The sequence below is a fragment of the Epinephelus moara genome, chromosome 1 (assembly GCF_006386435.1).
Source record: "Epinephelus moara isolate mb chromosome 1, YSFRI_EMoa_1.0, whole genome shotgun sequence".
NCBI lineage: Eukaryota > Metazoa > Chordata > Actinopteri > Perciformes > Serranidae > Epinephelus > Epinephelus moara.
Window position 1 is genome coordinate 5,020,813 of NC_065506.1, and position 15,493 is coordinate 5,036,305.

Below are 15,493 nucleotides of genomic sequence, written 5' to 3' on the forward strand. Positions count from 1 at the left end.
CTTATTATCCCACCAGATCACTGCGCGCTGAGAATGCAGGGTAACTTGTGCTTCCTGAGATGTATGTAACATTTTATTGTATGGATTACTGTAATATTATTATGTTGATGTGTTCTGTCCACACAACATCTATTGCACGTCTGTCCGTCTTGGAAGAGGGATCTTGCCTCAGTTGCCCTTCCTCAGGTTTCTACAATTATTTCCCTTTTCAAAGGATTTTTTGGGGAATTTTTCCTTATCCACTGTGAGGGTCCAAGGAAAGAGGGATGCCGTATACTGAGGCAAACTGTGATTTGTGATATTGAGTTTTATAAATAAAATTGAACTGAAGTGTGTGTGATTTATCCTGGCTTAATGTGAGGAGAGAAAATTTCCGCTGGCGGCTAGGCTAATTTATGCAATGTAAAATGCCACAGGATTGTGCTAATAGCATAACTGCCCTCTTGTAAACGTATATCCGTGTTTGTATTGTTTTTGTACTGCCGTTGATCATGAAGATACTCTGAATGCATTGTATAAGTTTATATCCCAAAATGAATCTGCACTGAAATTAAATTAGTGCAAAACGGGAGCACTATCGAGCAGCTAATGGAGTAAGACGTGAGTTGTGTGAGCTCTGCAGAAAATTTGATTAAACTCCTTTTTTTTGGCGCCCTACATCGATAATAAGATACAAGAAAATCACCTAAAGCACCACTTAAAAGTTTTCAGCAAGTTTTCATTTCTCCATTCATACTTTCCCTTCGTAAATGGTGAGTAACCTACATAAGTACAAGTGCATGAGGAAGGCCACTGCTAGCAAGACAGACGCTGACACACCTAGCAATATGTCCAAGCCAGCTGAGCAAACTGAGATGATGGACATGAAAGCCGAGATACTTTCCTCACTCAAAATGGAAATAGCTGGTCTTTTCCAAATAGAGCTGAAGAACGCGCTGGCTGCGGAATTTGGTGTGATTAAGTCGGAACTACAAGCGGTCAAGACGGAAATCGCAAACAATACCACCGTCCTACGTTCCGACTTGGAAACAATCAAAACGACAGTGTTGGACAAGGAGCGAGGCCTCTCCGCCTGCTCAGACGAAATAACATCTCTGCAGGGCACCGTGCACAAGCTTGAGAGAAATATGGAGAGCCTACAGGAAAAATGCTTTGACACGGAAGACAGAATGAGGAGGTCAAATATCGGTATACTGAACGTGGCTGAAGAAACTGGCTCAATCTCCCCATCTTCTGTCTCGAAGTTGATCAGAGACTCTGAAAATGGATAAAGAAGTTCTGATTGACAGATCCCATCGGATTCTTCAACCAAAGAGATCAGATGGCAAACCTCGAGCCATGATTGCAAAGCTGCACTACTATCAAGACTGTGTTTAAATACTCCACCGGGCCAGAGAAGCCGGCCCTCTGCAGTACAATGGAGCTACCATCTTCATATTCCCTGACTTCCCACCGAGCGTCGCTCAAGCAAGATCAGCGTTTAACAATGTCAGAAAACTGCTGCAAGGACGGGATGGCATCCGCTACGGCATCCTTCATCCAGCCTGGCTCCGTATCACACACAACGGGACTGAAAAACTGTTTCAAGACGCCACTGAGGCCATGGCGTATGTGAAAGCAAATATCCTCTAAAGACGGCTCTGCACTCAGTGAGCTACGGAAGGGACCTAAAACTCGTTTTATACTGTGAACTGTTCCTCTCTCCATTTTTGGTTTACTTGTTTTTCTCCATAACCTTCATTTGGTGAGTACATGATCATCATAGTATATGAACACTGTCTATGTTGAAGTTGGAATACCAGAAGGAGTAGATTATCCAGGGGAGATAACCAGAATCACATAACGCTGATAATCATAGTAAGAATTTAATTTGTTATACTAATTGTTTAAATCATTGGCCATCCCTATTTAATAACTGTACTCAGGAATATAGAACAACCAAGAAATGCCAAGGGGTGCTGAGTCTCTGTTTGATTTAACTGTATTTCTTTATCTTCTAAGGATGGCTCTGCTTTCAGTGTGGTACGGAAGGGCCTAGAATTGGCTTTATATATCTTGAGAATTGTTCCTCCCCTCTTTTTTTAATTTATTTTCTTTATTTTTACTTTCTCCATGACCCTCATTTGTTGAGTAGGTGACCACTATATATGAACACTATGTGGAAATTGGAATAACAGAAGAAAAGGACTATCTAGGGGAGATAAGTGTAATCAGAACCACTTGTTGCTGCTGATAATCACAACCAAGAATTTAATTTGTCATATTGACTGTTCAAAACATCAGTTATCTTTTTATTTTCTTATAGGTGTACTCAGGAACATAGAATGACCAAGAAATGACATGGGGTGCTGGGTTATTGTTTAATTGGCGCCACCTTTTATTTTTTATTCTTATTCTTAATATTCTAAAAGGATTTGTTGGATTTAAACAAGAGCGGAGCAATCTGTGTTAGACTAGTGTTTCCTCACACAAGCACTTAATCTGTTGTTATTCTTACAAGGGGTTTAGTAGTCACCGTGTTCCTCTAGGTGACGAGGGATGGGAAACCATTGCACCAAACCTTTATGTTATGTTTTTTTTTCTGCTTTTTGTTATGTTATGTCTGATAATGTGTTAGTGGAGGGGTTTCTCTTTATATATGCTGAACTGATCAAGACCATCAGATACTACTATATCTCAGAATATATGTCCTTTATAATAGATCATGGCTAGGCTACACCTAAGTGAGAATGTGAATAAATCAGGGGGTTGTCAGGTCACTTTTGTTAGTTGGAATGTGAAATCTTTAAATTATCCAGTAAAACGTAAAAAAAGTACTTTCACATTTGAATCAACTCAATGTGGGGATTGCTTTTCTCCAAGAAACCCATTGAATACATTTGATCATTCTAGACTAAGAGGAGGATGGGTGGGTGAATTTTACTACTCCAACTTCCATTCCAAATCTAGAGGAACTGCAATCCTAATAAGTATGTCTCATTTGTCATGTCCGGAGTTGAGGCAGACTCTGCTGGTCGCTACATAATAGTGGTAGGCAGAATAAACAACACCCCTGTCATTCTGGCAAATGTGTATGCAACAAACTGAGATGACAGTGCTTTCTTTACTAGTCTTTTTTCACGTTTACCCAACATAGACACACATCAGCTCATACTTGGAAGGGATATGAATTGTGTACTGTCACCCACTCTGGATCGCAGTTCATCCACAACTATGATCCCATCTAACGCAGCGCAGGCAATTAAACTATTTCTGAATACATATGGGATGATTGACACTTGGCGCTTCCGAAACCCTTCAAGTAGAAGTTACTCTTTCTATTCACTGTCCACAAAACATATTCGCACATAGATTATTTTTTCCTAGACAGCAAATTACTTTCACTAGTCAGGGAATGTGAATATCAGGCAATAGTAATATCGGATCATGCTCCACTATTGATGACTTTATGCATACCAATTACACACTCTAGCTATCGCCTATGGCGTTTCAATACATTACTCCTCTCTGATGCAGGATTTGTCAAGTTTATATCAACTGAGATAACTGAGTATCTAGCACGCAATCAAACCCCAGGAATGTCATCCTCAGTAATTTGGGAATCAATGAAAGCATATCTTAGGGGACAAATTATATCATACAATGCCCATATCAAAAAAGCCCAAAATGAATGCTGCAAAAAACTAACCGAAGATATCCTACAACTTGATGCAGTTTTGGCTCAGTCTCCATCACCTGATCTGTTTAAGCAACGATTAACTCTTCAAACTGATTTAATCTCTTGCCCACAAAGCATGCTGAAAATCGTATAAATAAATCAACACATAAGATATATGAATATGGTGAAAAGATTGGGAAGTTTTTGGCTCACCAGCTACGTCAAGAAAATGTAGATGGAGCTGCGATTAACACTGAGATGGGTGCTAAACTTACAGACCCAGTCTGTAAGTTTAGCACCCATCTCGATGAGATGAATCAGTGTTTCTACAGGTATTATTCAAAACTTTATACCTCATAATCTAGTAATGATGAATCTCTGTTTCACTCTTTTTTTGATGAATCTCTGTTTCACTCTTTTTTTTAGCAGTCTCAACGCTCCCATAATTGATGAGGAAACTGCCACCAATTTAGAAATTCCGTTTTTAAAAGTAGAATTTATCATTGCAGCCAGGTCCATGCAAAATGGGAAATCCCCAGGGCCGGATGGATATCCGAGTGAATTCTTTAAAAATTTGCCAGTGAACTTGCTCCTATCCTACTCTCAATCTATGAAGAAGCATTTATCTCCAGCTCACTATCTGATACATTAGACAAGCAATCATATCATTAAAATATAAAAACGCCCTAGAATGCAGCTCATTTCGACCCATCTCCCTATTAAATGTTGACAGTAAATTGCTTGCCAAAATATTAGCCCACCATTTAGAAACAGTTTTACCCTCTATAACTTCCGACAACCAGACCGGATTTATCAAAAATCGTTATTCATTTTTTAATTTACGTAGATTAATGAACATCCTTTATAATCCCACTCCACCCGACCCGATGCTGAGAAAGCATTTGATCTGGTGGAGTGGGATTACCTTTTCTATACCCAAAAAAGATTTGGATTTGGGGCAAAGTTCACAGCTTGGATTTGTGTTCTCTACTTCCTCCCTCTAGCAGCAGTTCATACAAATAATAACCTATCCTCCTTCTTTCCATTGTGTTGTGGGACCAGACAAGGCTGCCCTTTATGCCCCCTCCTATTTGCCTTGGCAATTGAACCACTAGCGATTGTGATACGTGATAATATCTCGATTAAAGGCACACAGAGGAATAACACTGAACATAAAGTATCCCTTTACGCGGATGATATGCTCTTGTGCTTATCTAAACCATTAAGCAGCCTACCACAAACACTTGCCTTATCAGATACATTTGGAAAAAGGGAACTGCCCATAGGTCCGACAGCCCATTGGTCCGACATCTCATTGTTCTGACCATATTAAACCCATTGTTCCGAAGTACTGTTGTTCCGAAATCTTCATGATGCCCTGTGGTTAAGGTCTGGTTAGGTTTAGGCACAAAAACCACTTGGTTAGGGTCAGGAAAAGATCATGGTGTGGGTTAAAATGAAAAAGAAAGTGGCAAACACATAAGCCGTGAGCCTGTTTCGCCTCAAGCCTTTCCCAGCTGACCCAGAGCCGGTCGCGGCGCACCATCAAGGTAGAAATACGCCTGCCGGGAGCCATTCAGCACCGCAGACAGTCGGACTAATGGGATGTCGGACCAATGGGCTGTCGGACCAATGACATGGACCCTTGGAAAAATATCTGGTTATAAAATAAATACACAAAAAAGCAAACTTATGCCTATTAATCCTGCTGCTAAACAGCTTGGGTTCAGCTCACTGCCCTTTAAAGGAAGTAAAAGCAAATTTAAGTATTCGGGAATCTGGATTACACATAATTTTAAACACCTTTACAAAGCTAATTTCCGCCCACTTACAGATACCCTGAAAAATGATGTTGAGCGCTGGAACTTATCATTATCATTAGGAGGTAGAATTAACACCATTAAAATGAATGTGTTACCTAGATTTTTGTATCTGTTCCAATGTATTCATATCTTTCTAACAAAATCCTTTTTTTCTGCTCATAGATAAACGGATATCCTCATTCATCTGGAATAAAAACACTCGAATACGTAAGAGTATCTTACAGCGACACCGTGAACAGAGGGCTATCCTTACCTAACTTTCAATTTTATTACTGGTCAGCTAACGTACGCTCTATGCTATATTGGTCTAACCCATCACAAGCCAAAATGATTACAGTTAGAAAGCTTGTCATGTGGATGTGCCTCTTTACATACTTTTCTTTGCTCCAAGCTTCCACTACCTGAACCTATATCCAGATATTCTATGAACCCAGTGGTTAAGCACTCCTTGAAGGTCTGGGCACAGTTCAGATGAGCATTTTCACTTAATAACATATCAATCAATACCCCTATATCAAGAAACAATATGTTTAAACTCTCTATTATAGACAGTTCCTTCCATACTTGGACCAAGAATGAATTAGTTACATTAAAAGACTTATATATCAATGATAATTTTGCATGAGCAGTTGAGATTGAAATTCCAAATTCCTAACTCGCACCTCTTTAAATATCTACAACTTCGCAGCTTTGTATACTCAAACTCAGCTCACTTTCCATTATTACCAGCCAGCTCTGTCCTTGACTCTGTTTTGGAGTTCAGTTCCTACCATAAAGGGTTTATCGGCAAAATTTACACGTCACTCAACTCTCACAATTTAGAACCTCTGACACATCTAAAAAGACAATGGGAGGAAGAATTGGGCACAGAACTTTGTGAGGATACATTGCATTCTGCACTAGATAAGATACACTCATCCTCAATTTGTTTAAGACATAAGGTAATACAGTTCAAGATTGTACATAGAGTCCATTGGTCTAAAGCGAAATTGGCAAAAATTACACCAAATATGGATCCTAACTGTGACCGCTACAACAACAAGAGGTACTTCATCACATATGTTCTGGCTCTGTCAAAAATTAATGGATTTCTGGCAATCTACATTCAAATTTTTTTCTGACTTGCTAGAAAGACCCATAGAACCTCTTGCCATAATTGCAATATTTGGTACAGTACTGCAGGATCTCTTTCTCAACCAACACAGCAAAAAAATGATAGCCTATGCTACGCTCCTGGCTAGGAGACTTATATTGCTTAAATGGAAAGACAGATTTCCTCCAACTTTCAGTCAATGGGTCAGAGATCTTCTGCACCATCTGACTTAAGAAAAAATCTGTTATGCCACAAGAGGCTGTGCCCTACACTATATGGCAACCAGTTCTAGATCAGGTAGAAAAGATAGATGCCTCAGATATTTCAAATGTATAGATATATCCCCACCTTTTTTTTCTTTCTTCCTTTTTTTCCCTACTTTTACCTAATTTGTGTTTTCTGTGTATTTATAAATTGTATATCACATTTACCATTGAACTTGTGATGTGGATGTGTGGCGGTGCAGTGGGGTGGGATTGTGTTGAACTTTATTGAACTGCATCTCAAACTGTATTTTGTATAACTAATAAAAACACTCTGAACAAAAAAACATTTGTGCAAAACAATCTTCAAAAAAAGGTGTCATTTGTTGGAAATGAGCCATTGAGTGTTAATTCACAACATTTCTGCACATGAACAGCTTAGGCCAACACAAAACGAGTGACAGAGCCAGACTCCATTTTTCCACTGATGAGTGTTTGAGCTGAAATATGGAGCCCCATCACTTTTCTGTTGATGGAAAATATATTCAAATCAACTGAGCGGTCTCTATGCATTTCCCTGACTGATGTGTTACTCTACATGATGAGCACCACTGTGATGTTTCTGATGAACATTTAAAGGACATTTCTTTAAAACCTGCAGCTGAACATTTCCTCATATGAAGTTGGGGACAAATTTTCTGTCCTTGTTTCATCTCAGTGATTCACTCTTTATCAGTCTGCTGTCAGAAGAGATGTTCTCTCATTTGGCTTCTCTAGCTTGAAATATGTGAGTGAACTGTGTGTATGTGCGTCAATGTGTGTGAGCATGTGTGCATCTCTGCATTATCCTGCTCCGTTGGCAAGACAGCCACAATAGAGCTGACTAATGCAGAAATAGACTGCAGGCGAAGCCTCTTTTTCCAGAAATGTCTTGAAATGTGAAGGGTGCATTCTGCGACCCGTTCCTACAATATTTGTATCTCCCTCTTTATCCTGTGATATAGAAATGTGCGTCACCAGGCTAAGTACACACACCTACTCACACACACAAATGTTCACATAAACATAGTAAGAAGGGCAAATAATGTGGCAGTTCCACTGTGTCGCATAATAAAATGCTCATTCTGATAACACTTGTCAAAACAACATTTCTGTTGAAGGCTTAATACGTGTGTGTGTTTGCATGTGTGTGTACATCTTGTTTAATGGGCAAAACAAAGATGTAGTCTGTTTGTCTTTGGTGCTAATGGCCTCCTCAGACACAGCTCATTATGTCGGCGGGGAGGAAGGTGGAGGAATCTAGACTGAAAGAAAAAGTGACAAAGAGGGAAAGAGAGGGAGTATTAACAGGCCCCGGCAAACCTGCATTTATACCAGAGAAAGTTCGGACTGAAATCATTAATTTTAATGGCATTGCAGTGATCAGGGATTCACTTGCAAAGGTGAGGTAAATGCACCACTTTCATCATTTCCTTTCAAAATGACCATACAAGTGTTTTCTGATTTGATGCCCCTAAAGGCTCATTTATACTCCCTTTACATACCAAAATATATTTGTCCGTTTCAAACATTGTAATGTCACTGCCCTACTCTGTGTAATATTCCACATCTATATTGTGTATATTGTAAATAATCTTGTGTGTACAGTTAATTCACTTTAGTGGATAACTTTTTTATATATATTTCTTTATCTATTTTTAATCCAGAAATCCAGTCCTCATACAGTCCTTATACTCTCAAAGGTCCAGATGATCTAAATCAAGCGAAATATTTAGTTCAAACACATTATCACATATCATCACTTATTGTATGCAATAACTCTCGTTTACATGTAAATATGCAGACTCCATGGTTGAACTCTGAGCTCTTGATTTAAACCTCACTTGAGCCAACAGGAGCTTTCATGCTTTTCCTCTGTGATTGCAATAGCCAATGAGGGCCTACGTTGAAAGAAAGTTCCTCGTCACTTCCTGGGGTCACAGAACCAGTCAATAGCCAGTGACTGGCCCAATGGCTTATCGGTCTTGTAGCCAATGACATTCCTGACCTCGACTGCAGTTATGAACTGGTTAGATGTATTTATATACAGTAAGCTCCTAAATAGACATTTCTGTCTTTGTTGATTAGTTTTTTACTCATAATAACACATTCTGTTTATTGTTTTACAATCCTTTTTTTGAAAAGCGCTTGGACAAAACCTTAGAAAAACAATGTTCATTATATGTCAGTAAATAATAATCGTAACCATGGCAAGGGCAGCTTTGCAGCCTTGTTGTGGTGGCATTGTTGACTCATGCGACCGTGGTGTAGTTGGTTTATAGGCTAATGTTAACCTCTTAATTCTGGTGAATGCATTAAGGGTTCAAATATCATGACAGTGGTGTTAATTTGTAAAGATTATCTTGCAAAAACGCAAAATGTCTCATCAATGTTTCCTTGCCACAGAGTTTATTTTCTGCAATAATCCAAAATTCTATGGAAAAATCCCATTAGTTTTCGGTCAGGGGAACTGGGGCGAGGCTAACTTCAACATCGGCCTACAGAAAAACATCATCCCTGGAGTCACCGGCTCTCACTGATGCTTCTCCCTCACCAACACAGATCATTCAGTGGTTGAACTGTTCAGGGATCAGATTTGTAACTTTATCTGCCATTATCACAGGGGGCAGACAGATCCTGTAGAGGGTACACAGAAGTTCAGGCCCTACTGACTTAATTTAATTACATTTGGGAGGAGTAAAGCTAACACAACTGATAGGTGTCTTGGACAAACATATGTGTTTACACCTTTTTGTATCTGTACAGAACGCATCTTAAACCACTAGATATCATTCCATCTTCAGCTTTTCTACAGTGCATTTGTACTGAGGTTGTTTGACATCAGAAAGCCATCTTATGCACAGGAACTTTTCTCATTTACCCAGGCTTTTGAAAAGCCTTGGCATGTTTCCACCGAAATTACCCAAGGTAAAAAACTTTCCCTAAATCCCAAACTTTCCCTGAAAAAAGTACCTAGTAGGAGGGTAGGACTTTTCAGATTACCCAGAATTCTTGAGGGGCGGGGCTGTGTGCTGAGGAACGCTGATTGGTGGAACACTTACTTGGAGCTTTCCGCACTTCCTGGCACGGGCAGCCGCTGCAAACTTTATTTCATTTCTACAAGCTCCACTTCGTATGTGTTTTGATTAAGGATGGGTACCGAAATCTGGTACTAAATTAGCCCCGGGGTTAAATTATCAAAGACTGCAGTATTGATAAGCGCTGATGGTATCGGTTCTCCTCTGCACTCTGTGCTGGCAGTGAACTCCTCCACATACACACACATCCACACAAACACTGACGTGACACGGTAACCAGTGAACAGCCGAGTGGCCACGATGAAAACAAAGTGAAGATTATAGCTGCTGCGCAGCAATGGTCGGGGCCGGGCAATTTTAGGCAAAATTAGGCAATTCTGAGCAACACGCAGAGTGTAGGAAGATGAAAAAAAGGTGGTATTCTAAGTATAAGAGACTATGCTCTATCTCACTGAGCTAATTAGCAAGAGACAACTCTGCAGTATATATGTTTAAAACTTCTTCTAGCTCATTATACTGATAAGAAGTCATAATCTATTTCATCATAAAACACTGAATGTGTGGTATATGTAAAAGCCCATGTGAAAAATGTAATACACACTAGGGCATTAACGACTTTGATTTTTTTCAGGTCAACTTATCTGTCAATAAAGTCGAAGTTGAGTTGACAAGTCATTTGATGACGTCATCACATTGACACGGCGGAGAAAAGTGAAGTATCTCCACACATGTGATGTTTGTCTGTGAAGGCCCGAACATACTCGGGCGGAACGTACGCGGAACGGACTCTGCGGAGGTCCGCGCAGACTCAAAGCGGACGTCCACAAGCCCTGTGCGCACAAAGCTCAGATTTTACGACCGTGCGGACTCCGCTCCGCGCACCAGTGACTGCTCAGCATGTATTTTTCACATCGCAGGAATTTTTCACGGACATTTTTACAGGAAACGCGGAAGTGCGCTCGACTATGAAAGCCCGAATGACTGGAGTCTGCTCCGCTTATAGCACGCCCGAGTATGTTCACTTAGTCAAGGATAAAGTATCAGTGTAAGCCAATCAGAGGCAGCGATTGCATTCCGTACACAAGCACACAGATAGAGAGAGAGGGAAAAAACACACGACTTGTCGACTCCTCCCGGGAGGGCCACTGATGTCGACACGTCGACAAATCGACTTTTCTGTTAATGCCCTAATACACACACACTAAAACAAAGCATATCACAACATAGAAGTTACATCATATAATTATAGCATGCCCTTCAAATTGTGGATGAGTGGCTGAAGTGATCAGACTCATAATATACAAAGGAAAGAAAAAACTCAAGAACAAGAAAGTAAGAATAACATTAACTGCTAGCAATTATGAACAAACTGGCCTGATCTAGCTTAAAGCTAAACATTATCCATGGTGACAAAGATGAAAACATTTTTTAAAATGTAAAAGTAGCTATTGGATAGACTCAAAGGATAACAGGGAAAAGTGTTGATAAAGAGTATTTGTCTCTCCCCGAAACTGCCTGCATCATAATTATTTTAACCTTAGTAGTCTCTAATCCACATAGCATGATGCCTGAACATAGGACTTTCACATTAGAATGTCCTTTCTGCCTTAGCTGAGGCTTGAACTCACAACTTCTGAGACTGAGGTCTGTCTTCTATCTCACTGAGCTAATTGGCAAGTGCCAGTTCATGTGTGGCTTCACAAATTGGCTAAGCCAAGCATCAGGGTGCCAGACAGTAGCCATCCATGCCATGGAAAAGCAAATTTCAAAGTGAAATTTGTTATGAGTTTATGAATTTATGAATTTTCAAAGTTTTGAAATTTAGAGGCTTGCTATAGCGCCACCATCAGGACTATTGTCTTGTGTTTCCAGTTGAGGACATCTGGCATGGGACTGGAGCTTTATGAAAAGTTTGGGTAGATTTCTCATATGGAAATGTTGCACAAGCTGAGGCTTGAACTCACAATCTTCAACACCAAGAACCATCCTCTATCTCACTGAGCTAATTGGCAAATAAAAATGGCACATGTAGCTTCACAAATTGACTAAGCCAGTCACCTGTGTGCAAGACAGCAGCTTTTAGTGTGTAAAGGCAGATTTCAAATGGCTGTCAAAAATTCAGTTATTAAGACAAAAATCCGAAAATACACAAATTGCATCTAGACAGCATGGAGGTGTTGGTAATTTGTTTTTAACAATGATTTATTGGCTCCATGAGTGAAAAACTGATGTTTAAAAACGCCATTTTTGCATTGACTCCAATTGTTCGCATGAGAGCGATTAAATCCCGAAAGTGAAGCGAGTTATTTCGTTGGGGGTTGTGATGCTAAAAAAAAAATATATATATCCACAGATTTATGCCTCGTGAGTCTATGGGGAAAATATCTTTTGGGGCTGCAGGGCATTACTTGATGATGTAATTTCACTGTTTGGTCACCACAAAAGTTGGCATAAAAGACTGGTGCACGTCCTGGGGGCCTGAGTTTGACTACAAGTCACGTGACTACAGTCCAAACTATGCATTCATTGTTACTTCTCTCAAGGAGGTTATGTTTTTGTTTGGCTTCCTTTATCGTCAGAACAATTGTTAAGAAATTACTGGCTCGATTTTCATTCCACTTGGTAGAAGGATGTAGCATGGGCCAAGGAAGATCCAGTTAAATTTTTGAGTGAAACCGAATCACAGGGCGGCTACACAAATTATTTTTTCACTTTTGTTAACACTGACAGACAGGACATTTGGCCTTGGTAGAAGTCAGTGCTCTCTGATTGACCTTCTAGTTTATTATAGAATTAGGAATGGTATCATGGTTGATTACAAGTGATCTAAATGCTGATGCAACACCTAGGCCAGTGATACTCAACTGCCCGTGGGGCAAATTTGGCCCATGATAGGGTGCTGGGTGGCCCACCCACCATTTTCTAATTCACAACGGAAATAAAATGATTTACTCTGGGATGTTTTTTTGCCCTCTGAATGTGCCCACCTACTCAGTTCAGTTTTGTTTAAGCTTGTTATACACATCTCTTAACATATGGAACACATAGTCATACTAGTCATACTTCACATAGTCATAGCCTACTTCTACTGTTATTATACACATATGATTATTGTCACATATGTATACTATCAGATATTAATATATACTTTGTCCAAAGGACAGAGGGATGTCGTATGCTGTAAAGCCCTGTGAGGCAAATTGTGGTTTGTGATAATGGGCTTTATAAATAAAATTGATTGAATTGAATTGATTGACTTAGCATGGGAGATGAAATGGCGAGGGTAAACTGGGATGTGTCTACTGTGGGCATATAAATCTGACTAAGGTGTAGAGAGGCTCAGTTAGCAAATAATGAAGCTATACTGCTAGGTGAGCTTTAAAACTCCCATGCGCAATACTGTAGTAACACCATAGCCCCTAATAAAAGCAAAAGTTAAACAGTGTTATAAAGCACGAATTCATTTACAACAGAAAATTAAATGCATCAAACACAGGTGTATTTAGTCCCAAATTTGGTGAACAGCACCTTTAAAATGTAAAAATGTAAAAATACCTTAAAGAAAAGAAAAAGAATAATAATATCGGGTTTTTTTTTTTTTTTTTTTGTGTCAGTTCAGTTAATGGTACCATATGGATGGTGCACATGTTGGAGCTCATGGTAAATGGACCTGCAATTGTATTGCACCTTTCTAGTCATCCGATTTTTACACTATGAGTCACATTCACACACACACATTCATACACTGGTGGCCAAGGCTACCATTCAAGGTGCCACCTGCTACTCAGTTTTAACACACACACCGATGGAACAGCCATCGGGAGCAATTTGGGGTTCAGTATCTTTCTCAAGGATACTTCGACATGTAGACTGGAAGAGCCCGGGGTCGAACCGCTGATCTTTCCGCTCTACCTCTGAGCCACAGCCGTCCCTCATGTGATAACATTTAGAGATATTGTGTTTTTACTCACTGTTCCTTGGAAATATCAGTAAACCGTAGACAACCGTGTTCAAGTCTATCCAAGCAAGCAATGTGAAAGGGGCAACATTCTCCATGGGCAGATGTGAATCTGGGTCCTACAGCGTGCAGTGGCAAGTCCTGGAGCACTCCTCCTGCGCCAGGTCTGGTCACAGCCTCCAAAGCACACTATCCACAGAATTCACAAATACAACTTCTGTCTTTAAACTACAAATGTTTAGTTTATCACAGTTCTCAGTGTCCATACTCACTCAGAAACTTGGTGCAAAATGTCTTTTTTCACAGGCACGCAGTTACTTCTCTTCCATATAGCACACGGTTTCTAGCTAACTAGCCACAACTTAACTGCTCAGAGTTTATGAGTTTATGGCCGCCCTAATTTATTTGAGCCAGAATACACTGACAAAGAGCTTTGTGAAATTGAAGAACGGAGGAGGAGAGAGAGAGAGGCGCAACAAGTAGAGGACGAGAGAGGAGGAATGGCTGCTGCAAGGCTGCGTAGCTCTGGAGATTGGTTGTGTACCTGTGAATGCTGTGCCCCAGTGCCCACAGAAGAGGAATGCCTCTGATGCAAGGAATGGGACCGGTTGCAGCCTTATTTTCAAGGTCTGGATGTGACTGAGGACGAGACACCTCCACCTGGAGTAGTATCCAGCTGGGCTTTATCTAGAGCTTGGGAGATATATTTCGGCCGCACTTTGGAAAGCAGAGCTAGATATAGGGCTGACCTTCGAATCCATTTATGGACATTCGAAGCTTTGGAGCTCAGAACGAATTTAATTCGAAGCATTCGACGACACCAAAAAAACATTATGGCGAAAACATAGTTTCTTCCAACACTAGAATTAAGATAAAAATATTCACAAACGAAAAAACACTAATGGTCGGTGATAAGTAGTGTTTAACTTTTGATTGAACACTAAATTAAAACCCTCGGCGCATACTGTAGCACAATCAAACAGATGTGCAGCTCAGAGCATCAGAAGTGTCTCTGACACCAGACTCAGATCGGACTGGTGGAACTGGAAAATGCATATTTTACATCAATAAAATCTATTTGATCATTATTTTGGGTCACATTGTTAAAAAAATTTAGTCGTCTGTGTTCAAGCAGGATAATAGCAGGTCTCCATTGTGCGTCGGGCTTTCTATTTCCTTGTCGGAGATTTTTTCTTTTTTAATTACATGATATATAGGCTATTCTCCCATAACCCACCAGTAAAAAATACCTTTATCCATTTCAAATAACCAGTGGCAATAATATACCACACATCTGATGACCTCTTCTGCCAGCTCTGAGTGCGCTCGTTGTCAGTATTGGACCGGTGGGAGTTAGTGTTGCGTTTATGGCCTCCCCCCAAAAAACGGGGAAAAAAGTGCCGAAGCTTCGATTTTTATTTTTTTCACAATTGAATCCCGTGCCATCGAACGAAGCTTCGAAGCTTCGAATTTTTTGGGTCAGCCCTAGTAAATAAACATGGCAGCACACCGGTAAGGTAAGACAACACGTTTACATGTCGTTTTCTATATGTTCTCTGACATTTATCCTAACGATATGAGGCGGTCTTTGTGGAAAAAAGCTTGTTTAGTGGACTAACTTTGCACTTGAAGTATGCCCGTTCACTTACGTTTTAACAGGTCTGACGCTACTATGCGCCCC